The sequence below is a fragment of the Dryobates pubescens genome, chromosome 9, assembly GCF_014839835.1.
Source record: "Dryobates pubescens isolate bDryPub1 chromosome 9, bDryPub1.pri, whole genome shotgun sequence".
NCBI lineage: Eukaryota > Metazoa > Chordata > Aves > Piciformes > Picidae > Dryobates > Dryobates pubescens.
In genome coordinates, this window is record NC_071620.1 from 25,825,381 (window position 1) to 25,852,999 (window position 27,619).

The 27,619-nt window shown below is 41.6% G+C and overlaps 1 protein-coding gene across 1 annotated transcript in view; it reads right to left on the bottom strand.

Annotated features, from left to right (window-relative positions):
* Nucleotides 1-27,279, bottom strand: part of MYO10 (myosin X) — a 134,312-nt gene extending 107,033 nt beyond the window's left edge. Inside the window, exon 1 of the mRNA XM_054163998.1 lies at nucleotides 27,182-27,279. The gene's annotated coding sequence lies outside the window, so the exon portion shown is untranslated. The remainder of the gene's footprint in view (nucleotides 1-27,181) is intronic.
* Between the last annotated feature and the right edge of the window lie 340 nt (nucleotides 27,280-27,619).

Consider the following 27,619-nt stretch of genomic DNA (forward strand, 5'->3'; position numbering starts at 1 on the left):
GGACGTGAGGAGGAAGTTCTTCACCATGAGAGTGGTGAAGCCCTGGAATGGGTTGTCCAGGGAGGTGGTTGGGGCGCCGTCCGTGGAGGTGTTTAAGAGCAGGCTGGACGAGGCTCTGGCCAGCCTGATCTAGTGTGGGGTGTCCCTGCCCATGGCGGGGGGGGTGGAACTAGATGATCCTTGTGGTCCCTTCCAACCCTGATTATGATACTATGATGATGCAGCAAGGCCTAGGGCTTACTTTGATGCAATATAATTGAATCTTATTCAAACCAACATAACCCCCCCCACACACACTGAAGATTCTTATTTATTAAACTATGGAGGAAAAAATATAATTCTATGTAAGGTATTTACTGATGTCAAGAAATAAACTAAACTGATACTGTTACTACAGTGACTTACACTGGCCTTTTCTTCAAGCAAGTGTCACATGCATACATGAACCATGCATGAGTTTATTTCCCACTGACTTTGCAAAATTCTCCCCCATTTACCCTGGGAATCACTCCCCTCCCCAGCTTCCCACTTAATCTTCACCTCTAATGCCACTGTCCATTTTGCACATTACTGTACCTGCCAAATCAGTTGAGTAACACACGTTTGATTTTTGTATAATCCTCTATTTTGTCACCTGCTCACTTCAGTTCCAACCATTTACAGTCTTCATTCCTCCTCCTAACAAACCATCCTCTTTCAAACCCTTTCCCTCAGCCCCCCTTTCATAACAGCTCTCAGACTTGCTGGGACCTGGGACATCTGGGTTAGCAGCTGCTCCTATGTTCAAGTTCTGTGAGCCTGTTCTGATGCCTTCCCACACGTTTTCCCCAGCCTTGAGTGGCAACTGCACCAGCAATGGCTTGCAGCATCTTGCCAGAACAGCTTTCCTACTACAACACTCAGGTTGTCACACACATGAAAAACATCCTTCTTTGCTCTGGAGCTCCAAACTGTGGAGAAGCACACTGCCAGGATGGTGACCCTGGTCATCACTGCAGCAAAACCCAGTAAACTGAATCACACCTCTTTATTCCCTATGCGTAGACCACTGTCAATAAGCTACGAATTAATTTAATAATGACCAACACTTCCCACCTCACACCTATTCCACAAGAGGTATTTCAAGCCAGTTAACGTCACACACCAACTTTCTTCCATTTGCAGACAACCTCATCATGAAGTATGCATAAGCATCCAATTACAGGTTCAGTGCTTATGACCCTTCGGTTGGGTTTGCCTACACATACAACAAAGAAATTCAATTTAAACCAGTGCATCGGTTTTACCTAGATTATACTAGAGTAAGCCTCTAGGCAGTCTATGCTAATTCTTACAAGAAAAAAAAAAAAAGAAAAAGTGCATTTTGAATTTAACTTTGTTTACAAGTGACATTGTATAGTCTATACTTATAAAATCATAGAATTGTTCTGGCTGGAAAAGACCTCTAAGATCACCGAGTCCAACCACTGACCTAACAATACTACGACCATTAAGCCATGTTCCAAAGTGCCATGTCTACACATTTTTGAGCCCCTCAAGGCATCACAAAACTCATTTTTTTTTAAAGTCAACCCACCTACAAATACTATCACTGTGGTACTGTAAAAAATGTGAAATATTCCTAGCACGTCACTAGCACTTGCTTCAGCATGGAAATGTGCCCCTTTCTATCTGTTAGCTGAGACGTGATGAGATTGCAGCTGCCCAGGCTTTCCCAGAACACCAAATTCAGTAGGCTAAGAGCAGGACATGGGAGATGTACCACAGGATCGGCCATTGGCTCCCTGCCAGGCAGCTGGTCAACAGCAAGGTCTCAACTGGAAGCCAGCTTTGAACATGCAACGAGCCAGGGAAGAGGCTGCCAAACTGCAGGGCACTGTGAAATGAAGTGGAGAGTAAATCCTGGCATGTAGCAGAGGAATGGAGGAAGATCTGGGCCCACGATTCTGAGAGGTTCAATCCTGCGTCTGACTTGGAACACCCCACCAAAGGCACCCCCAAGTCAGTCTTAATGTAAGCAGTGCCCAGTAAAGGTATGAAATGGCAATACTCCTTCTGCTTTTAGCACTTATCACCCTAACTAGCTCCAAGAACCAAAGGTTTAAAGTGAGGTTTCCTCCACTTGAGAAGAAGACCAAAACACTAGAAACCACATCAAAACACCCTCACCCTTTATCCTTACTTTCCTACATGATGGGAAGTGCATCTATGGACAATGTCAGGCACTGAAAGCATTAGCTCAGATGTGAACATGAGTTAGAGCTCAAGTGAAACTCTCAATTTCCAACTCATCTTTATCCAATGATTCATATGAGATAAACAAGGACTATTTGCAATTGACTGAACAAGACTGAATTTTAATAAAATGCCCCACTATAGATCACTGGAATGATTCTGTTCAATAAGCAGCCTACAAACTATACCAGCACTTTTTAAGAACAAAGCAATCAATCTCAAAAGGTCTTTAAAAAAAAAAACAACAAAACAACAAACAAACAAAAAACCCACCAAAAAACTCAAACAAAAAAAAAATCACAAAAAACATAACCAAAGCAAAACAAAAAAACCCAAACTAACCAAACAAAAAACCCCATGGAAAACAACAAACCAAAACAAACTCCCACCCTGAAAATAGCTGACTGGACTGCCTCCAAGCCTAGAACAGGAGCAGCCTGTGTGCAATGCTGCAGTAATGAAGCTATGCTTACATGGAAGCCTTGTACCAAATGAAGGCTCATTGGAGAAGGCAATGCTCTATTGCTCTATCAAGGCCTTTCAGGACACCAAAAAAATCTTAAGCACCACCTACATGAGCCTTTTGGCCTCAGCCCTCTACCTTCCTCTCAGCCTAACACTTCATATCGACTGACCCTTCTCAGAGGCTACAGGGCAAGGCACTGTAACCTCTGTGTGTGTACCAATGGTGCCCAAATCCTATGTGGAGGTACACACAGGGGGATCAGGGGGCTGCCCAGGGAACTGCTGCCAGGTATAGCTGTCTGGTGGGAAGCTAGTATCTGAAAGCAGCATTTACCAACATTGTGTTATTACCAGAACCAAGAAGACTGCCACAGCATCAGGTATGAAGACTAAGAGGCCCTTACAGTACACTGGCTCCAGCTGATGCCACCACGAGGCGGGACTACAGCTGCTGGTCTGCTACCGAAGGCTGAAATGGAAACAAGAACAGAACCAGGAAAAAAAGGGGGTTGACATAGAAGCAGATGGTCTTGCTGGCAAATTTCAACTCACTGAGACGACAAACATCACCTCAACCTTCAACAAGGGTATGAAGGAGGACCCAGGTAACTATAGACCAGTCAGCCTCACCTCCACCCACAGAAAGGAAACAGAGCAACTTATCCTTGGTTCTGTCCTGAGGCATATCAAGGATAAAAGGGTCATTAGGCACCGTCAACATGGTTTTACCAAAGGGAAGTCATGTTTGACCAAGCTGATAGCATTTCATGAGGACATAATCAGGTGGATAGATGATGGTAGAGCAGCGAATGTGGTTTATCTTGATTTCAGTAAAGCATTTGACACTCTCTCCCACTGCATCCTTGCAGTTAACCAGAGGCAGTGTGGTCTGGATGATCAGGTAGTGGGGTGGATTGAGAACTGTTTGAAGGAAAGAAGTCAGAGAGTTGTGGTCAATGGGATGGAGTCTCATTGAAGGCCTGTGTCTAGTGGAGTCCCTAACATTCTGTGATTCTGTGAACACAGAGCCTGGGTTTCCCTCACTCCTCCTGCTAGGTAGCAACTATGCTCTCAGTTCCAGTCAGTCACAGCTGGATGCTGCAGCTCTAGCTTCATGGCTCACTCATCCAGCACTGGATGCAGGATGCTACTGACAGTGACAGGAGCACCTCAGTAAGCTTTACTGCTGGGGCTGCCCCACCACAAACAGTGAGGCAAGTGACATAGCCATGAGTTGGTCTGGAGAAGGGCCAGCGTGGGCAGTGCATGGCTATCAGCTGTAGGATTCAGCACATTCCCAGGCAATGCACCAGAGAGCCCTAAGAGGTCTCACAACCCAGGACTACACCCATCCTGAAAGCCATCATGCACAGAGGCTTGAGCAGTGACCTACACGGCCCCAGCTCTCTCCCACCTTCTCCTGTTGGTCTTACACCAACAGCAAGGGAGGAAACCATGTTTCTTCAGGGCTTTCCAACAACAATCAGTTTTCCTCCCTCCCCTCCCACTCTCTCTCCACAGAGAGACTTGTCCCATTGGAACACACACTGTCCCAGCCAGTCTCCCTGTGCCATCCAGTCTAGCAAAACAAGAACTTGCTTCTCAATCCATGCCTGCACTTAATTCAAATTTAAACTGCCCAGTCCCTGAAACACAAGCAGAGCTGCACATAATTGGTTCCCCACCTGTCCTGCCCACATCCAAGGGAGAACATAACATTACAAGTAACAGATAGTGCTGGCAGACAATGAGGTAGAGCTTTTACTAAAAGGAGGGAAGTAAAGATGAGGTGCCCTAAACCATCGAGCCAATAAAATAACATAAAGCATGAAAAAGATACTCCAGTGCTGAAGGCAAAAGCACCCACTGTATTGAACATTAATTCACAGATGGCTTTATAAAAGACATGACAACGTGCAGCTGCAAGGAGAGATTTCAAATACATGCAATCTCAGCTTTCAGTCCTCCTGACAACATTTAACAATAAAACTCTTACAAATTATGTTTCAGTTTTATTTTAATCTCCTGAAGCCTTGGCATGGCTTCTCTCGCTGCGTGCGCTGCACACCTCACGGCGACAATATTTGATTGCACTCAAATCCAACACCTTTTGTCACAACAGCAGAGCGCTGCCTCCGTAGGATTTCCCAGCCTCTGTTTAAAAATCGCTTTTTATATCTTTCCATATTGACAGGTTTCTAGAGAAGCAGAAACAGCGAACTGGCAGAGCTCTGAAATTAGCTTTGAGGGACTAATTTCCGAGAGCATTTGATGTAAGTCTGATGACATTTAGATAGGTGAGTAGTATCCTCTTGGCTTGTTTGAAAAAATACAAAAAATGTTTAGTTCCTTTTGCTTTTATGTTACAAGAATTAAAATTCTATCACTAACTGCCTTGTAAAGACAAGCCAAAACACTACCTGACTGGCAAACTGCACTCCATGCTCCTACCTATACCCTTACCACTGCCTACAGTTGCTTTAATCCAAAAAGTGGGAACGGGTAACAAGTGTTTCTAATATCGAGCAAATACCCTAACTTGAACAACATTCCCTCACTCAAGCTCTTCAGAAGGGTTCTTCATTAAGCCAGTGTTTACTACCAGTTTGTTGCATTTTCCTTGCAGGTTGTCTGCAGTACGTTTGCAGACATACTAGACAGTCAAGGGCATGTTTATTCTGTTCACAGCTCAAAGCTTCCTCATTAAAGAAATCCTTGAACAAGGTAGCTGTCTATTCAGGTCCTCTTCCCCTAAAATTGTATGTGTATAAAGGTACTTACATGGGGTGAGAGGTAGAAAGGGGAGGAACTCAAGCCCTGAATACAGTAAGCTCCTAAAGATGGCTACCTATGAAAACAAATATGTACATGATAACAAGTAACACACAATGGAGAACATTCAAAGCACAATTACAGGTGGGTGAACTTAAAACAAAGCATTTTCCCCAGACTTAAGCATACAGTGCAGTTTCTATAGCAGCCTTATTTAAAAGGCTATGCTATTTCAAAGTTAACTTTTACCATGCATGGTGATCTTGAAGTAATTCATCAGCCTTCCAGGAAAGGGGTAACCAAGGAGAACACTTCAAGGCCACTCCCTCCATCACTATAGCAATTAATTCAGTTAAACAGCAATCAAGATTTTTTTCCATCTCTGAGTCAAGATAACTGGAAGATGACCTTAGACAACAGTAGAAAGAGGTGGCCACTCCTTACCTACTGGTTCTGACATGCAGAGGTAATTATAGTGTAGGCAGTGACAAACCAGCCCTCAGCAGGTCTCCAAAACTTCCTTTTAACCTATTCAAATTAGTGCTGAGTCCCACAACACCATAGTTTTCTCTGCCCAAGAATGTACCTCAAATACCAATTTTTGCTAATACAGAAATACTGACAAATCAAAAAATAGATGCAGGTAGTTTATTCACACTACAAACTACTCAGTGCCATTCATAAGGCACGTGAAACCTGTATAAGCATTGGCAGGAAGAGCACAATCTAGGGACAGAAGGCTCTTTAGCCATACTTCATAATCTAGGCTGAAGCCAAATCTCAGGTGGCTCCACATAGCATAAGTAGTTTTCTCTAAACAAAGTGTGTAAACTGGGACCATAGTATGTATGCTCCAGAAACACAGGAGAGTCTGTGTGTGGAACTGGCCTGGACCTGAGGGGAATCAATCTTTCACCCTACTTTGCTATAAATTTCCCTAACTCCATCAGTGAGATCACAAAAAGCAAAAGAAGACCATGACAGAAGAAGGCATCATGCAGCACACTGGAAAAATTCACTGGCTTTGCCACAGTGCAGCTAAGATGAAGAGGAGCAGCAGCACAGCTTCAGGTCTGCACTGCAATAAGCCAGTTTTCCTGGAGCCCTGGATACAGTAAACTGCAACACCTTGGTGTTCAGTGCTGGCTCTGTGGTTAGAAAGGGCTTCACTGCTCTTCCCACCATGTCCCGAATGAGCCTGGGGTGTCTCATGCTCCTATTTCTTTCAGAAGGTAGGGAGTTGGCTGTAAACCAGATTTTTAGCTTCAGTCTAAAAATGAAAAATTAAGACATCCAAGCTTCTATATATGCTGCAGAGGAGCCTGCCAATGTATGATTTACTAACAGGATGCCTGCCCAATCCCCTGAAATAATTCTGCAATAATCCCTCCCAAGGGACACTGCTCTTACATGCCACGGTAGCAGGACCGTGACAAAGGACTTTGTGTGTTCAGACATAAGGAACAAGGGACACTGCCTTCCTGACAGTAGACAACCACAGGTCACCCTCCACTAGCCCCAGGAGGGATGGTGTTCCTTCTGCTGTTACCATTTCTCAGATGCCTTCGCAGAAACAGTAAATGACAAGTGAAAAGTGGGGGATGGGAATGAGAAGTTGGAATAATTCTGCATTTCTGAACAGTAAGCAAAAAGTGGTGGGATTTTTAATATATTCTGAGGAGGTTTCATCATCAAAGGTCAGAATAAACCTCACTACATTCAAAAAGTACAAAATTGCCTTATTGTGAGGTCTTACAGAGTGTACATTGCCCTTAGATTCCTACTTTTCTCCAGGAGTCATGTGGTTAGACAACAGCAGCAGGCTCCAGCAGACAACCAGCCGCAGCTCCTGGTCAGTTAGTGATGCTGCATATGTACCCTGTTGCAGCAGGGTCTTGTTTCACTCCCATCAACCCTGAGGTCCTCCAAAAAAGCCACCAAGGGACCTTGCTATCTGTGGCACAAAGCAAATGTTAAAGCTTCAAGACACGTAGGGCTCTCACATTTGTTCTTGCAATAACATGCCCACCAACATTTTATGACATTGAACTGCCATGAAAATCCACAACCATTATCAGCAAGGAAATCTGAAACTCATTAAATCAGCATAATTGGGACTGTCTCTCTACCATCACCACCCTCCTGAGCTGTTAGCAGCAGTAGAAGAGCTTGCTACAATTGAAAATGAGACTAGTTTGGACAAGTATGAATCAGGGCTGCACGTATCTTAAGATAGCAGCCAAGCAGATTAAGTATTTTTCATTGCAATTGTGAAACCCAGATCCACACCCTAAGAGTCCAGCTGGCTCCAGTCAGCTGAGATCCCTCATTCACACAGAGAAGTTGGAGGGTTCCTGAAGCACCATGCCAGCCTTTGCCAAGTCAGAGAAGCCACAGTGCCAGTGACCATTTATGATACTTCTGATTTTTCTACTGTAGCTACTTTTTTAAATTATTAGTATTTTTTAATCTGTTTGCTTTTTGGGGGTGGACATTACAGAACTGAAGTTCTCCAGACCTCCTCTGACCATGGACTGCTCTGGTTTTGTTCTGTCAGCAAAACCAGCTGGATATGCCACAGTGGTTCAATCATCATGTAACCATGATGAAGAAAAAGGCAAATAGTGGTTTAAGAAGAAACCATAGACTAGCTTAGGTTGGAAGGAAAGAAAGAAGACAGACATGTCAATTAAGAAACTTTATCTTGTTTCAAAAAGGTGAAGAAATGAGAGGGAAGGTAGGCCTGAAATGTGTAAAGTCACAGAAATTTAAGATTTTTATGCATTTGTCTGAACTACAAGAAAAAAAGAAACTGCTTAGTCACAAGCAGTATACCACAGTGATCATCTGTTTTGCACTGAACAGAAACATTACTCACACTAATTATGCAGTCAGCTACTAATTACTCATGTTTTCTCAAATGCATGGTAGTAAATTTGATTATTATTCAAAGGTTATAGTTAGGTGTGCCAAAGGGAGCTCCTTCTTTGACTGAAAGCTTTTTAGGCAAAAACCTACTTCTTTGCTATAAAACTTTACAGTGTCTGGCAAAAAGAAGAAAAGACCTCTTTGAGAAACTGAAGTACAAACATGAAAACACTGCTGCATTTTAATATGTCTGGTTTGGGGGGAGAACAGAATTATATTCTTTTGCACAGTTCTGTCAGAAGGAGAAAGAATATAGCAGGCCCAGGAGCCATAAAGGATGATCTAAAAGGAGCTTTTCTTCTGGCTTTCTTACATCCAGCGCAAGCTCCATTTTTTTACATCCTTAAGACAATACTGCATGTATTACTGTTAATACTCTGTTACTATGCAGGTAAGAATATTTTTTCATTGCACTTGTGAAGTGCCTAGGGATATCAAATACAAAACCTTAAGGCTTTTTTTAAAACATAAACAAACAAACAACAATGAAACAACAGAAAAACACAAGGCCCACCACAGAATAAATAAATAAACCAACACAAAACAAAAACAATAAACAAATCAAACAGGTCAAAGCTTTGAATATGGTGTAGTCCTGTAGTAAACTTCTTTTTCTTAAAAGATAAGTAAATGGCACCGCTAAAACTGCCTGGGAGACCGGAGCACTCATCATTGAGCACTCATCACTCAGCATTGCAGGGCATGAATCAATTGGTATGGGCAGATGGAGTGGTCAAGAGATGTAATACCTTTCAAAGCCACATCACAAGTCTATTGTATAGCATGGATATTACTTTGGCATGTGTAAGAACATGCATTATATACCAATAACAAAAAAATTGCCCCGGACTGCAAAAATTTGTTAGACTATTGTGTAAGTTACTCCCATAAAATCAGCATATAAACCGTCTCATCTGCATTGGAACTACGAATCTCCCTGCCTTGCAAGAAGCAAAAGAGCCAATTTAACACATAAGATGGTGCCCTGCTTATTAAAATGTGAGTGTGCAATTTAATTTTCCACAGCTCAGCTGTGTTTACATTTGAAAGACGTATTTGTATTACACATTCAGCAGCAGGTACGTGTACGTTTGATGATTAAGGGAGTGAAAAGGCTTCCTTATGAGGGGAGACTGAGGGAGCAGAGTCTCTTCAGTTTGGAGAGGAAGAGACTAAGGGGTGACTTCATTAATGTTTATAAATATGTGAAGTGTCAAGAGGATGGAGTCAGGCTCTTCTCGGTGATGCCCAATGACAGGACAAGGGGCAACAGGTGGAAGTTTAGGTGGTGTTGGATTAGGTGGTGTTGGTTGAGGTGGTGTTGGATTGGTTGATGGGTTGGACGCGATGATCTTGAAGGTCTCTTCCAACCTGGTTTATTCTATGTATTCTATGTATTCTATTCTAAGTTCAGGCATAGGAAGTTCCACAGAAACATGAGGAAAAAAATTCTCACTGTGGGGGTGATGGAACACCAGAATACGCTGCCCAGGGGGATTGTGGAGTCTCCCTCCACAATCCAAGCGAATTCTGCCCCCTCCACTTTCTCATGTGTATGCTTCAGAAATGGGACCTAGGCTTCGATTCACTGACCAAATCGAGTGACTTAGTTCTACACATGAACTCTCTTCTGCTCTGAGAATGTGATGTCTATTGCTACATTTATCTTCATCCTGGCAGATTAAATTGTAAGTTTCTAGAAACTAACTTTATAATCATTGCCTATAGGATTCAAACAGGCCATAGAGAGATTAATATGATCTTTGAATCTGAGCATCTGTACAATACTGAAAAGAGATGTACCTAGAGTCAGCTTCTATTTAGCAGAGTCTCACCCTGAAATATTGCAAATCTCCTTCCCCTTAAAATGTCTTGCATTTATTAACATGTTTGGATATTGCCTTCTGTTATGAACTATATTATTGTTACATATTGTATTACTAGATTAATTTTATTATTAGCTAAATTAATTATGCATCACGATTATGAGATCTCATGTTATATTAAACTCTTACTTTATCTCTTTGTCTCAACCCTGAGTTGTGCTGGGGGAGCAGGAAGGTTAGCCCTTGAGCTAAACCATTACAACTAGCAGTAGAAACTTTCCTGCAGGCACAGACATTTCTCATACAAGATTTATGGCTCCCAACTCTTGTCCCAGTGATTATTTAAAAGCCTGGCTTTAATGATGTTCACTTGTCTTCATGCCCAGAGTCATAAAGCCCACAGCAATGATAATGCACCACAGTATACAGTAGGCAGGGAAAGCTGTTACAGGTGGTGCAAAAAGTAAAGAACATAGGATCAACATAACTGGACAGTCACAAACAGCTGGTGGTACAGAGATAACACCTAACATCGCCATCGCCATCATTGGTGGTTTTCAGGAGGAGACTTGATGGGGTGCTTGGTGCCATGGATTAGTTGTTTAGGTGGGTTGGACTGGTTGATGGGGTGGACGTGATGGTCTTGAAGGTCTCTCCCAACCCGGTTTATTCTATTCTATTCTAAGTTCAAGTGTATCCACAGAACTACATCTCAGCTCAGTATCAAGGCAATCACAGAAACCCATCCTCACCAACAAAAAAGGATGACTGAAAAAGCTGTAAATGAGTGAAGTCCATTTGTGGACACCACACTGCAAGGCTGGCTCTCAAAAATAACCCCAAAACCCCATCATCTCTTCTCAAACTTCAAATGCTCAGGGTTAAGGCCAGACTTGTACTTTCAAGTAAGTGGTTGTGCTTGCCACAGCTAGGACAAGAAGTTGCACATAAATCCAGACACAAAGAATGAAAATGTGCATCACGTTAACAGGATAACCATGCACAAGCATCTCCAAGAAGTGTTTTATCTGGAGTCCTTTTATTGCTTTAAATTCTGCCTGAAGGTGTGAAACTGAGGTGTAACAAGACAATTCAACAGTGTGTCATTTCCCATTAACAAGAAAGCAATGGTGCTCAATGACTTCAGAGTTGCAGTGCTCAACAGTATCTTAACAGATTACAAAAAGAAAATAATAAGATGACATACGACATTAGTCATGAAATATGAAGCTGACTCACCACCAGGTGACTCATAGTGACCAACTAAAATGTGAAAATGCTGTGATCCTACAAAAAACCCCAAACAAAACCCCAGAACCCCAACTCTATATTTGCATTATAAACTCTTTCATCATCAAAACACATCAGCATCAGCACCAGCACCAAGGGTAGGGTTTTTTTACACCATGACACAAATACATATGAAGTATTTAACCTGCAAAAGAATGCTTATTTCCCAAGTATTTCTGTTGAAATACACATAATTCCTCCTTTCAACACAGCAGAACATACTTAACAGCTATTCAAATGAAATACTTATTATTTATTTATCCTTTGGGATTACAATAGCTTCAAAGTCTAATCGGGTATCCTCACACCATTTTCTTGTAGTATCCACTCTGACAAGATATGCATGACCAGGCAAAGATCATGAAGACCTCCAACAGTCATCTGTATCTGTGGAAGTTCAGTACCAGTGAAGAATCACAGAAGCTTAGTATGAGTGAACAGTGTTCTGCTGCATCAAAGCAAGCCAGGACAATGCTGGATTGCATCAAGAAGGGCATCAGCATCAGAGATAAGCGATTATCCCACTGTACTAAGCACTTGTCAGGCCACACTGGGAATATTGTCTTCAGTATTGGCACCCATTGTGCAAAAAAGATGTGGAGAGGCTGGAGAGAGGTTAGAAAAGGTGACAAAGATGATCAGAGGACTGGGAAGCCATCTATATGAGTAAAGACAGAGAATGGAATTTGTCACACACTAAGGAAAATAGACCATGCAGAAACCTTATCACCGAGTACCAGTATTAACGAGCTGCTTCTAAGATGATGAAGACTCCCTTTTAACAGAGTCACAGAATATTAGGGGTTGGAAGAGATGTCCAGAAATCATGCAGTACAACTCCCCTGACAAATTAGGATCACCTGGAGCAGGCCACACAGGAACACATCCAGGCAGGTTTTGAAAGTCTCCAGAGGAGACTCAACAACCTCTCTGGGCAGTCTGTTCCAGGGCTCCCTCACCATAAAGAAATGTCTCCTTGTATTGAGGTGGAAAAAGACAAGGGTGTAATGGGTGCAAGTTATTCCCAAGGAGATGGTAGAAGGACACAAAAGAAATTTTTCACAGAGAGAACAATCAACCATTGAAATACTTTCCCTGGGAAACAAGGAATTTCCCCAGCACTGGACACTTCTAACATCTGGACAGCATGCTGGGTCCTCTTGTCTAGACCATGCTTTTTCCAAGAAAGATTGAATTCTTGTGGTTCCCTCCAATGAATCACAGAATAGTTTGGGTTGGAAGGAAACTCTGAAAGAAGTCTACTCCCACACTTCTGCCATGGGCAGGGACACTTTTAGCTAGATTAGGTTGCTCAGACACTGTTCAACCTGACCATGAATGTTTCCAGGGATAAGGCACCAATGACATCTTTGGGCAGCCCGTTTCAGTGTTTCACCACCCCCACTGTAGAAAAATGTCTTCTACCCTCTTTTAGTTTGAAATCATTACCCCTTGTCCTATTGCAACAGGCTATGCTGAAAAGTATGTCCCCATCTGTATTATAAGAATTAAAAGATCACAATATGATCTCCCTGGAGTCTCCTCTTCTCCAGACTGAGCAATCCCACCTCTCTCAGTCTGTCCTCACAGAAAATGTGTTCCAACCCTCAGATCATTTTTTGGCCTGCCTCCCATTCCAACAGGTTCTTGTCTCTCCTGTGCTGAGAACTCCAGCCCTGGACGCAGTACTCCAGGTGAGATCTCACCAAAGTAGAGTAGAGCAACAGAACTCTCAGTGTGTAATGGGATGTATTTGTTAGCATTTTCTGTGAGGAAAAATAGTGCTTACAATTCCATGATTGTCATTTTATTTCTGACTATTTGCAGTTAAGAAAAGCTCCAATACTTCTCAGGCAGAATGTAAAAGCAAAGAGCAGACTCTGGAGATGGTTTGGTGTGCTTGGTTTTTAATCCACAGACAAATTTGCAAACACCAAGCAAGAAGCAGATTACAAGCCTTTTAATACTGAATTTCCAGTCTCAGAAACTAAGTATTCCAGGAGCTCAGAGATTAAAATTCAGACACATACCACTATTATGTGGTTCAAAGGACTTGTAACAAATTCAAGGCTTTTTTTTCCAAGCCTCTTCATAAACATGTTCAATAATGAGCTTTCAAAACTACATCTAATAATAAAATTCACTGCTCCTTTTATGTCATTATCCAGTCCTCTTACAGTGCTTGCTCCTTTTAATGGACAGAACAAGTATTAGCTTGATTTCTTACCACACATCAAGTTTTCAGCTGAGCTTAGCAATATAGACCTCTAAGAACAGATAAGATCTCTATGAATTCACTATTGAATGCATAAAGCTAGTGAATTTTTTTTGCCTTGCATCTGAGAGATAGTGAAAGTACACCTTTCTTATCCGACATGCTGTAAGTTCTGCATGCAAATACAACTGATAAGAAGAATTCAGTGAAGGCCAAAATTCAATCATAAAAGTGAAATTAATATATCCATTTGCATCTATATGTAGAGGAACAAAAATAAAACAACCAGAAAGAAGTGCCCCAGGAATACTACACTTGTTGCATAATAAACTGATTTTTTAATAGCTGAGGTTATTAATAGCACATTTTGACAAGAAATTTAAATTATAGGACACAACTGCTCAAAATGTCTTGATGAGGAAAATTAGTAAAAAGGTAAGTAAATAAATAAATAATCATTAAACAAAAACCTTTATTATAAAGTTTTCCAGATTCTCTTCCCCAAGACCTTCCACCTTCAGACAGGGGTAAGCCAGGTGTGAACTTAGACAAAGCACCATAAAAGATAACGTGGAAGAAAGCTGGAAGCAGTACTGACAGATCATGGACGTCACACCACTCCAGCTGACTCCAAACTCCACAGACATGTCAGGACAACATTACCTGATGCTTTGCTGTTGGCAAACCTGAGTTAACATAGACACTAAATTTTCCTTGGTAAACTACCGGGATTTTTCTCTAACAGAAATGAGGATTACTCCTCTAAGTTTTACAACTGGAAATAGTGGACAGCATTCATGCACTGATGTCTCAGTCGCCACATACCATGTAGTGCCTTCAGCTGAAGCCAACAGTCAGAACCTGCCATCCACCTAAATGCTCGAGAAGGTTAAAATCTCAAGCACAAAAAGCCTGGCAGTCTCTTCTAAAGCTAAAGAATCCCTTTCCTGCATGTCCACAGGAGCAAGAGCCAGCTTCTCTGACACTATGTATGCCATACAGTATACAGTAAGTACACTTAAAGGAAAATACCAAGGAGGAATTTGTTTGTTACAATCACAGCTGATGCCAGGGCCAGCTGCAGGAGCCCCAGCTGCCTGAGCTGATACAACTCACTTTACCCAACTGCCTCACAGGAAGATGCTGGCCCAAATCTGCCATGAGTTTACCAACTGAGCTGGCACTACGGGTTCCTCTCTTCTAACATTTGCCTTTATGCACTACGTGGTAGCATAGTCTAACAAATGGAGAGAGCATCTGCATGTTACTGCTTTGAAGTAAACATAGAGCAAGAGTAGGTAATGCACACACTTACTTGCATTATAAGAATCCAAATCGTTTCAGTGATTTTCTGAATTCCTGCCTACCGCAAGGACAAGTCTGAGCTTGGCAGTAGCAATCAGTCTCATTTTAAATAAACCCTAACAGCCTCCACAAAATTTGTTTATTAACATTAGCTGTGGGGCTGGGGATGACTTTGGTTTATCTGGTGCAGTAATTTGCAACGACAAAGCCCTACGTGCAAACTATTAAATAAAGTGCTTGAGTCAGCAAGACCTGAGGTTCTAAACCCCACCAATTCACTGCCTGACCTTGAAGAACTCCATCACCTCATCATAAATCTGCTGGCCCAGCTGAGAAACTAGATGAAAGCAGGCCTTACTTGCAAAATGCATGCTGTGTCAAGTTTCACTTTTTGTTAGATAAATATAATGCTGACTCAAAATAAAACTGAAGAATTAAGCAATATAGGGTTTTCTACATACAAAGTACTTTGTACTGTACAAAAATGGAGCACTTCACCAAGTGTGGCTAAATAGATATAAATTATTTACACACGTACTGCAAAGAGCTGTTACTTATTCTAGGGATGCATATGCTGGTAGCTGTGCAATTCAAGAACTACATCACTCAAGGTGCCTTTGCTAAATGGAAATAATATGCTAGTCTCTAGACAGCATGCACAGTGCTAAGAGAGGTAAAGGAAATGAGGAGACTAAGGGGACAGTTCCTGACAAAACAGAGATTTGACAAAGTTGCAAGTGCTCAGAGCTGCATTACAGGAGTAGATGAAGCCTACTAGGTTAGGAGCTAGATTTCCCCCCGCCCCCCATCACCTCAAAGTCTTTCAAAAGACTTTGGAATGGTATTTTGGACTGGTAAGTAAACCTAGAAGCAGAGAAGGTAGCTATTTCTCCTTACTCAATTTATGCTCAATTGCCCCTTATGTCAAACAGAGAGAAGTTCATGCAAAGATCAGGATAGGAATGGACATTTCTGTCAGTAACTTGGCTGCTTCAGTTGTGTCCTGGTGCTAATACAGGAACTGCTACTTTATGCACCTCCACACCTAAGCTCATACAGAGGACACTATTATTTCTACTATAGTATTTGGTGGTATACAAGTCCAAATGATGCAAAATTCTCTGCTAAGGGAATGAGGTTGACTGTATTCCCTTTCACATAGCAAAGTCTGGTTCCATTGACTCATTGGTACTAATTGCTCAAGATCACAACATGAACTTGGTTCCAAAGGGTTTACAAGCATCAGTGTGATCATGTTTGGGTGATCAGGTTCAAAGTCATGCAAAAAAATGCATAACTGGAGAGCAGTTTCAGCAAGTCTGAATCTTTGTGGTGTCTGAAACTTTGTGTACTTCAAGCTGCCTGATCTGCTCCAACGACATCTGCTACAGTAAACAGTTTGTTCAGCTTGCAGAGAGTCACATTGAAGGAATTCATATTTAAACAGCATTGACTTAAGTAGCAACATTCAAGGACTTTTCAAAGTGCAACTGCAGAGCTTATCAATACAAGGTGAATACTGCTCTACCTACTGTGTTTTCTTTAGATGAGGCCTGGAGTCTTGCTCAGCAGCAGCATGACATCTTAACTGAAAAACTGAGACAGAAAATTTTTGTAGGCCACTGCTGTCCAGTGTCCCCTCTATAGAAATGGACACACATGTAATGCAGAGCATCTACACACATTTCCCCACTTCATCATCTACACAGTGTTTGTACACATGACTTAATACTTTCTAGAAGAGCTGTATCGACCTATTAGTGTTGCATTGCATTGCAATACTACTTGATACATACACTGTGGGCATGTTTGAGATTTAACAGGTACCAGCAACCAATTTGGAGCAACTGAATGTGCACAGCACTGTCTGGTGTGATGTGTTAATAATTTCACAAAACTGGAATACAAGACAAGCATTTTAAAAAATGACCAGGGAAATAACCCAGATGAAAAATGAAGGTGATGCTTCAGAAAATGCAGACCCTATCAGCTTCTTGGCCTCCCCTTTGCCTACTGCACAGGATTTGCTGGATGTAGCCCATGCTCACACCAGGGTTTTGTTCATGTACAGACTCAGTGCAGCAGGCACATTCGCCTCAGAAGTACGTGTTCATATGCTGGACTTCCCAAGCCTTTGTCACGCTTCTGTTGCTTTCCTGATCATGCAGAAATACTGCTCCCTTTTCCCCCCAGCAGAGGACATGTGAAAACATTAACATATCTTAAATGCCTAGCAGACCTTCAAGTATCCTTGTCAGAACTTTACATTCCCTGGGCAAATCTTGTGGTGACAGAAACTCTGTGTGCATTTAAGCCAATAATGATGCACAGATAACACCAGTGAAGTCTGGTCACTAGATTTCAAATGTATATTAAATACCTGCCTGAAAGCAGCATTAAAAATGGAACAGATATTTACTTCTACTTAGAAATCCTTGCTGATGACAGTGAGAATAATGCATTTTCAAAAGAAAAGTAAACAACAGTTTAAAAACCATATCATTATTTTCATTATAGACTTGTGGCACTTCCAGCTATTAACATTGCTCCCCAAATCTGCATTCATTAGTTTACAGTTCTGCTACTCTTGGAAAGTTTCAGCTGAAGCATTCAATGTCAGATCCAAATGAATGCATGTATTATCAAATTAGCATGTTTTATCACCACAGGCAAAACAGGATTTTGTCTACTTCAGGCCACAGTAAATTCTGATTAATTGATATGTGAACATTTTACCAAGACCATTCTTTGCAGAAGGTAAGTTTAACTCAAAGAGGTAACAAATTATTTCCAAAGGGCAAGATTTTATCTTTCATATACAAGTCATCTGATTGAGAAAGGTACAAATCACTGGAGAGCTCACAAATCAGTGAGCCTTCAGCAAAGCCTCAGACATTTAGCAGCTAAACACCTTGGGAAAGCCTGTCATTGGCATGCTCTAGCTGCTGATAGGTGAGACCTCCCTGTGTTTCCCTCATGCCACTCTGAGATGATGCTACCTGTGCTAACCCAGACCAAAGTGTGCAAAAGGAGGGCAAGAAGACCATTTGACCCTTGTTTCGCTGATGAGGTTTTATGCTCTTCTTAGGTTTGCCAGACACCCACCAAAGCCACTCTGTCACTCCCCTTCTTAGATAGGCAGGAGAAAGGGAAAATATAACAAAAAGGCCCATGAGTCAAGATAGAAGCAGTTTAATAAGGCAGAAGCAAAAGGTGCACACACAAGCAAGAGCAAACAAAAATATTCTCTACTTCCCATTAGCAGACAATGTCCAGTAGCTTCCCAGGAACCAGGGCTTCAATACATGTAGCAGTTGCTCCTCAGGACAAACTCCACCACCAAATGTCCTTGCACTTCTTTCCCTTAGCTTTTGTATCTGAGTTGATACCACATGATATGGAATACCCTTTTGATCCATTCAGGCACTGGTGTGTAATCAACACTCTTCCAGCTACCATTACAAAAGACAGCATGATGAAAGATGCTATAAATTCCATCTCAGCCGAAAAGAATATAGCAGTGATGTGCCCAGTGCTGGGGTTCAGGCTGGTCTGGTGCTCACCACCTGCCCTGCTCCTGGCTGAGAGGTGCAAAGGCTTACAGGCTCTGCCATCACCCACCTAAAGAGCCCCAGTGCTACCAGCTACAGGGAGCTACAAGCCCTGACATGGTGCACACCAGCATGTGTGAATGGACACTTTCAATTCAGAGAGGAAAGCAGATGAAAATGGAAGCCAGACCAAAAGGCTGAACGAGCAAGGACACATTACAGAACATGAAATCAGAGAGACCAAACTACACCAACAAATGTGCAAAAGCCTATACATGGAACAGAGGACAAGGGGCAGGAAGGAGGCATCAAAAAGAAGGAAAAACAAACAAAAAACACAGAAAAGGGCTATTAGGGTATTTTGTACAAATACATTTTACTTCCTCCTTCATATAGACTCATCCCTATAACCCCACCAAATCTAGAAGTTGCTGAAAGCAGACTAATGGTGCTTCCCTCGATACCAGTCCGTCTTCCAACTGCAGACAGGCAGTACACTGCTTTTCCTATAGTGCAAAAAGAGAAACTGTAGCATTTCCTAATTCTGCAAGGTTTAACTTTGTAGCACAGTGGGCTTTTCCAACATACATTTTATGATTCTCCTTAGTTAAGTCATAGATAGAGAAACCTCCTTAAAACATCTTTCAGCTCTACCATGTGTATGCTAAACAGGACGTGGCTTGTTCTACAAAACAAAGTGTGCTAGATGAGGAAGAGGCATATGACCTATGGTAACATTTTCTTCCCCTGGTTTGGCACACATAAAAGCCTCACTATGAAAAAAGCACTTCCAAGTTCCTTTTGGAACTAATATTGACAGAGTTTATCACCACATTGCAGAAATGCTTTAGGGGAAATCTTGCTCTGATAGAGTTCTCATGAGAAAGCTTCATGCTGTCAAACAACAAATTCTTTTGAAACGTTCAAGAACACAAAGGTTACACAGCTCGTAAAGGTGCAATGACACATTTTATCCCATCGGCAAGTTCCTGTGTTCCCCGCTAAAAAGGCCTGGATATTCGTCAGGGAGTACTGCATCTTTCAAATGGAGAGTATTGTGGGCATCAAACCTCGAAAGTAATCTGGCATTGAAGCTCCAATCTGACTGCACAGGTTGAGTTTGTTTAATTTGCACAGTGAAAGGTACCTGCAGAAGCAGAGGATCACCCTTCATTTCTGTATTTTTTATGAACCTATGTCTCAAGAACTACTTGAGTGACCACAGAGGAAAGATCAAACAAACTTTTCATCTACAGAACTGGCACTGCACAAAGGCACCACAGCCTTCCCCAGAGTACCTGCCAGTGGACTTTCCTACACATTAATCACCCCACCTTGCAATACTTGCTAGCCAACATGGGCCAGCATGACCAGCACACCTACACACCTGTCAGATGTCACTTGACCTGAAATAGCAATTGAAGAAGATTTTTGATAGCTCATGCCCCTGAGCCCTGCCCTCTGCCCTGATGGAGCAGCTGGATGAGATGTGGCTCTGCCAAACAGCAGCTCCCGGGCAGGTAGCTGTCATGGAGAGAGGGTAATGTCTTCTCACAGCTCTCAATACCTTTTTTAATGGTTGCTCATGCACACACACTACCATTTTCTCATAAGCCCTCATTGTATAAAAATCACATCCTTAATCAAATCCAGTAATTTCTTTGACTTTTAAACTTAAAAAATCCACAAGGAATAGTAAAATAAATCATCTGCAATAATGAAGAAATTAGGGCACTCTATAGTATTTGGGTTTTGCTCAACTCTTAATGGGGATAAATTTACACACAAGTTGATGGAAATCTTCTACTAGCAAAAATCTCAGTGTTCATCCAGCATTTATCTGGTGGATGAACAAAGACCAAACCAGACCAGCTCCCTGTTGCAGAGCAAAGGATTCTAGTATGTAATTACACTAAACTTAAACCAAGTGTTTCTAGAAACACCAATAACACAGAAAAGTTAGAACAGTCCCACATCCAAGGGAATTTAGGAACATGAGAAGAACTGGAATGACAAGCTTCCTCATCACAACACTACAAGACTTGTCACCATCATCACTGTTTAATGGCATAATGCAGTCTCAGCTCCTCCCTAGGCTTTGTGAATAGCTGAACTGTGTTCCCTCACAAAAGACATTAATATGGCTGCCTGTGTATGTCTGCTTTAATCTAAAACAAAAGCAGTTTTCCTATCTTTAGTACAAGCATTAAAAAATACCAAAAGAGCACAGATGGTTTGCATTGTCTTTGCAGAAAGCGAGACAGAAGACAGACATCTTAACTGTTTACATAGCACAACCCATTACATGGCCACAGCAAACCACGGTGGAACACAGTAAGTACCTCTTTGTCAGCATCTCAGTTACAAGCTGCTTTCAGTCAGGCCTTGTAAAAAGCATAAAGCAACCCTCTGCTCACAGATAAATGCTTTTGTTCATACAGATTTAATTTAGACTGTTAATAAAACACTTAACAACCACCACACTAATGTCAAACAAATTCATTTCGGTAAAGCTAAAGCAAACATCACCATTCCGTTTAGGCAACAAAGAATAAAACTCTCGAAAACCCAACATTAAAGAAATTATTTATGACCATCGTTTAGCCCTCCTGCCCCCATCATTTGCACATTAGAAAATTCCGGGCTGCTCGCTGGCAAAAAGTGGCTACGTACTGGTAGCCAGAAAGTTCATTTTTCAGGAGTATCACAGCTGACTTGTTTTGGCAGGCAAAGGTGGGGTGGGAGTGGGGGGGATGTTTATTGTTGCTTTGCAGTTTGTGGGGTTTTTTGATTGGTTGTTTTTTTGGTTGGTTGATGTTTTTCAGGTTGGGGGGTGGGGTGGGTTTTTTTGTTTTACAATTCAACCCTTCTTTTATTTATCTCACTCTAGAATTATAACTTCTTTCTTTCTGGAATAAACCAAACTAATTGTGGCTTTGGCAGAAAGGCAAGTAACAGGCAAAAAGTACGGACAGCACGTGTGCAACATATCTAAGAAGTACTTCAGAATCTGCTCTGTATTTTTTATGTAATGAATACACAGTAGTTCAGTGAAAAACACACAAAGGGAGGCCTTTGCCTATTATCCTCTAAAAAATATTCAGAGAACAGTAGTCAGACAAAAATATCACTCCAAATGCAAAGCACATTAAAAGACAAGCTGAATTAGCTCCTGAATCAGGACAAAATAAAAAATGTCCAACTTGTTCAATTTGTAAGTACTTCCACTCGGACCAGTGATCGAATAGCATGCTTGAAAGTGACATTCGGACTTTGAAGCAGTATTGTCAGTAAGGAAAATGCTACAAGGCCCGATGCTTGCATTAAATCCTGATTAGGTATGGGGAGGCTTCTGTGTATGGCTGTAACACTCCACTAAATGCTTCATAGGAGGGACAGGACAACACAACTCAGGGGGGTCGCAGGACATGTGTAGACTTGAAGGACATGTATGGCATCTGCAGCCACACATGGTCTCTGCAGCCTCACTTGGTTTATGCAAATCTTTCTGAAGAGCACAGGATGAAGTACGTACGGGTGATCAGGGCATGGCCTTCCCTCCTAGCAGTTTCTTCCTTTCAGGCAATGCCCCACAGGCTGGGGTCCCAAATATCACTTCCTCAAGCCAGACAGTGGCTGGGACAGCACAAGTGTGGGCCATGTGAGGTGTGGAGGACAGTCTCCCTGTGGATGCTCCCAGTGGATGGTCCTGGCAGCTGGCTTACATCTGTCACAAGCTCTGCTTACAGGCTTGTCAACAGATGCTTGAACTGAGAGTTGTGGAACTCTGACATCCTACATAAAGATGTAAACACTTCTTCACAGAAGACAAATCCCAAGTGCTAAAAGATGCTCCAGCTGAATTCTGGCCCTCCCTAAACATACCTCATTCCCTAAACCCAAAATTCCCATATGCAACCCTTAAAACAACATGGGTAAAAGATGACCCAAAACACAAACACACCCTCAAGAAGTCAACATGTAAAGAGCATCAAGTTTTTTTAAGTATACTACAAGTAATCAGAAGATTTATGATGAGCAAGCCAAATATAACTAACTGAAGAGTAAAGTTAACTTGACAGTCTTTAGACAAATGGAATTTGATTTCCTGGAGTAAAGCTGCTGAATTTGGCATTGACACTGTGCCCCAAAGGTGGAAGATCTGCTGCCTGAAGCACGCACAACATACCCAACAGTCAATAGTCAGGGCTTTTCATAAGCACCACTAAATTAAAAAGCCTGAAAGTCTTCAAAAGTAAAGTTTGCAGAATGAGATTAATTTAACACCAAGAGCAGCCAAGATCAAAGTGCACTGCATATATTTGTGGACTTTCTTAAGAGGCTGTATATACAAGGGAGCACACAAAGGGCTTCTTTAAAATGCCCCCTTGCAAGGGTGTATTTCACAGGTAATATCTACTGAATTCAAGGAAAAGTAAAAAAAACACCTTACTGCTTGGAATTATTGTCCAGTCTTCACATGGAAGAGCTAGAAGCAAATATAATGATTTTTAATGATAACTAAGAAAATCCTTGTCCAGAAGGATTCACTTATCCAATGCCTTTGAACCAGCAAACACAGCATTTACTGATAAACAGTCCTACTGACTTCAGTAACTTAAGCCAAGTAACTTCAGTGGCGTTATTCATGCCCTGTGAATATGAACGGAAGACTCTTGTTTAAAACGACTCCTCACAGTAGCAAAGGCTAGCACGAGAGCCTCAAGCAAGGGTGAGAAAGGACACAAAGCAAAGAAAAGAGTCCTTATGAGAAGTGCTTAACCACTGCCTGAAGGTCTGGGATTTATTTTTTTTCCTTTAAACCAAAAATCTCGAACTCTCCTGCTATAATCACATACCATATTCCTACTGCTAACTCAAACACTAAAAGGAATCCCCCCAAACCAAGCAAAGCAGCAAAACCAAATAAAGCCCAGGTCAAACTATCCTGAATGAAGTCATGATGAGAAAGTCTCCCAGCCTTCAAATCGGGGCACACTTGAGCAGTGTTTAACAGCCAATTCTTCAGATAATGGCCCAGAAGAGCCACATTAAGTAAAACACACAGGAAAAACTACTTTTGTTGTTGACCAGGTATCAACAGGTGTCTCCGATTTGAAGCTAAGGATATGAATTTTTTTACACCGAGGGTGGTAAGACACTGTCAGGGGTTGCCAGGGAGACGGCAGATGCCCCATGCCTGGAAACATTCCAGATCAGGTTGTACAGGCTCTCAGCAACCTGATCTAGTTGAAGATGTCCTTGATGACTGCAGGGTGGTTGTACTGCATGACCTTTAAAGGTCCCTTCCAACCTAAAGAATTCTGTGATAGTGAGCAGCACTACTTGCTGACATAGCACCATGCTGTGAAGATCATCTTTGTAAAGGAAGTTCAAGAAAGCTGGTTAAACTGACAATGATTTTACTCTTGAAATATGACATCTGTTTTTAAAAACTTACTTTGGTGGGGTGGGGGGAAGCTATTATCACTCAGCTGCTATTTATAACATATTTGATTTAAAAGTTCCTCTCGGAACTAAACAGCTAAGCAATTAAGAATCCTGAAACTTCAGTCAGACTCAGGACAGTTTGCAGCAATTGCTTCAATTTCTGCTGCTCTGTGGATGAGTGTCTTCAGAGCAGATTTCTCCTACACACATGTTATGTCTTACATTTATATACATTTTTCCTTGCAAGGGGAAGGGGATTACTAAAAATGTGTGCTCTTAGGTGTTCTGCTCAAAGGCTTAAAGATGATGCTACTTACACAAACCACTATGATTACATTGAAAAAATAAAAATGAGGAGAGACACACATACTGGCTATACATTTATTGACATTATTTTTATGTATTATTTGGGTGTACCAAGGGAACAAAAGGCAGACTGTCCTCATTAGGAAAAAGATGTTCTTTAAATTAATGCCATGCAACTTAAGAGAGCTCCTCCGAAAGATTTCACTCCTGCAAGCTGTTTCTATTTGCTGTCTATGCTTCTACTAAGGACAGTTTGAAATGTGTCCATGAAAGTCAAGACCCCAGTGAAGTCCTCTTTCATGTGAAAAGAAAAGCTATACTTCATCTGAAGTAAAAGAAGTGCTGATTTCCAAACAGACACAAGTAATTTTGAACAACGCACACAGGGACAGCAGGGCTTTTAGCATTTTATTTAACATTCACTTGAGTAGTTTATGAGCTCACAGAACTGCATGAAAAATTTATAGAATATGACTATGAGGAAATGCCCGCTTTACTGTAAATAAAACCCTTAGGGAAGAAATCATTTAAACCCTAAAAATTAGAACAAAAAACCCAAACACTTAAGCACAGGAAAAAAATTAACTATAACGTCATCTTATATATGTGTGTGTCTACAGACACAAGGAAGAGTTAGGACTTCAAATCTGAGCATTTGCAGACTTCACTGACATACTTTATATGCATTTTCACAGAGAGAGTGTTTCCAAAACATCAAGCCCAGGCTCCTTCATCAGCAATGTAAACACTAACAGAACAAAAACCAAACCAAACAGTCAACCCACTGACAACTAGCAACTGACTACAGCATCCTCTCTTCTGTAAAGCATCTGGAAGGTGCTTATAAAGTAAAAAACATTTACAATATTCATTGCCTGCTCATAACAGCTTCTCAAGTCATTGCAGACCCTTTGTTTTGAGGGCCAGCCTGCAGAAGGCTTACGAAAGGCACTCCAGAGCCAGACGCAGCCTCATGAACATGTGCCGAGAGAAATGTTACATCTTTCCTCTTCCATTACTTTATCATGAGCTGGGGTGATAAAACGTCCCTTATGTATTCTTCCCCTCCCTGTATTTAATGAGGCTCCCATCTACTTCCGTACAGTGCCACACTTTTTTTTCATAAGGAGTTAAGATTGCTTCATAGCTATTTGCTCAGGGAAAACCAAACCTACAACCTGAAACTCCCTTTTTTTAGTATACTATAACCTGTCACCTGTATCAGATATTCCATGCAGCCTATCAAATCATCTGGTTTTCCAATTACCTGACAACAATAATTAACTAACAAAGTGCTTAACTGAAGCATCCAGGCAACATAAGAATACTCAAACAGCAAATATAACACCATGTGATTATCAAGAAAGGATTCAATATCCGATATGCAGTTTGTTCAAATATTGAAGGCTCATGATATAGTCTCTAAAGGGCACTGGCACTGGGGAGGATTACCTACAACAAACACCCTGTTCAGCGTATAGCCGTATGCCACCACAGGTTTTTGTGACAAATTTTATTTCCACTGCTAAGAACAAAACAGAAATAAGAAATTATGTAGTGCACTCTGCTATTCTAGTTTGTCATTAGACATGAACATGAGTTCTCATGCTAGTGAGGTAACACACACAGCAGCCTTCCTACTCTGCAGCCCAAATGTAACAGTGATGTTTTAATGTGATGGATCCTTTTTTTCCTTCAGCTTCAAAGAACCAGCAGAGGAAACAAGTCTCAGCTTCTCCACTTCATTACACTGCAAGTTTCAGTAGGGCAGGTCTAAATATACAACCTCTCCAATCTGAACAACACTAAATGCACAAATTAACATGCAACCCACAGAAAACACACGAGCACCTAAGTGGCCTTCTTGTTTCACTGAGAGGAGTTTGCACCCAAGTAGCAGTTGTACATTGTGGATGTCTTCCCTCATACCACGTGTATTTGTGTCACCAATTCAACATATCTGGTAACCTGGCACAGGTACAAAGGATCATAGGATCACAGAATGGTTTTCTTTGGAAGGGACCTTTAAAAGTCATCTAGTCCAAATCCCCTACCATAGGCAAGGACATCTTTAACTAGATCGGGTTGCTCAGAGCCCTGTTCAACCTGACCAGGAATGTTTCCAGGCATAAGGCATCTCTGGGGAACCCATTCCAGTGTTTCACTACCCCCCACTGTACCCTCCTTATATCTACTCTAAACCTACCCTCTTTTATTATTATACTACCCTCTTATTATTATTGTCCTATAGTATTATATATTGTCCTATATACAGACCCTGCTAAAAAGTACATCCTCATCTTTATTATAAGCCCCCTTTAAGTATTAAAAATCAAAATAAGGTCTCCCTGGAGTGAAGGACAACAAAAAATGCTTTTATAAATATATTAATGGCAAAAGGAAGGGCAAGGACAACCTCCACTGCTTAGTGGACATAGAGGGGAGTATTGTAACAAAAGATGAGGAAAAGGCAGAGGCACTTAACACCTTCTTTGCCTCAAGTTTTAATCAGAACAACAGAATCACTTCCCTCAGTCTGCTACCCCACACTTCTTTTGATGCAGCTTAGAATATGGCTGGCCTTCTGGGCTACAAGAGCACTTTGCCAACTCATGTTCAGCTTTTCAAGTCCTCTGCAGGGCTGCTCTCAATCTCTTCATCTTCCAGCCTATATTGATAGTGAGGTTTGCCCCTGAATAATGGCATTCAGGTCATACAAAATGAGTATTTTATTTGCAGACCCTGGGGTTTTAGTTTCCCCTGTGCCTTACCCTTAAGGACAACAGCTTCTGTTTCACAGTGGTAAAAAGGAGAGAACAGAGAAGTGATGCCCATACCTGACCATAGTCTGTCCGAAACACGACGACTCCTTCTGCACAAGAATGAACAGTACTGGGATAATGCTGATTGTTCTCTCGCAGCCAGACACGAGACCCCTACAATAAACAAAACAGAGTTATATTAGGCATAAATGGGGGGGGAGGAAATCACTCAGTATTTTTCTCTAGAAATATTTATTAAGTAAAAATGAGAGAAAGATAGAGCAAAATCTAAATAAGCAAGTGAAAGAAATAATCTCTCAACAAGGTGGTGTTGGATAATAGGTTGGACGCGATGATCTCGAAGGACTCTTCCAACCTGGTCTATTCTATTGTATAGTCCACTGTGGCATGGGTCTAAAGTCCATAAGACAAGAGTGCAGAACACTACTTGAGATCCCATACCCATGCTGTACCGGGCAATGCGCCCAGAGCAAGGTGAATTCAGTCTTTTGC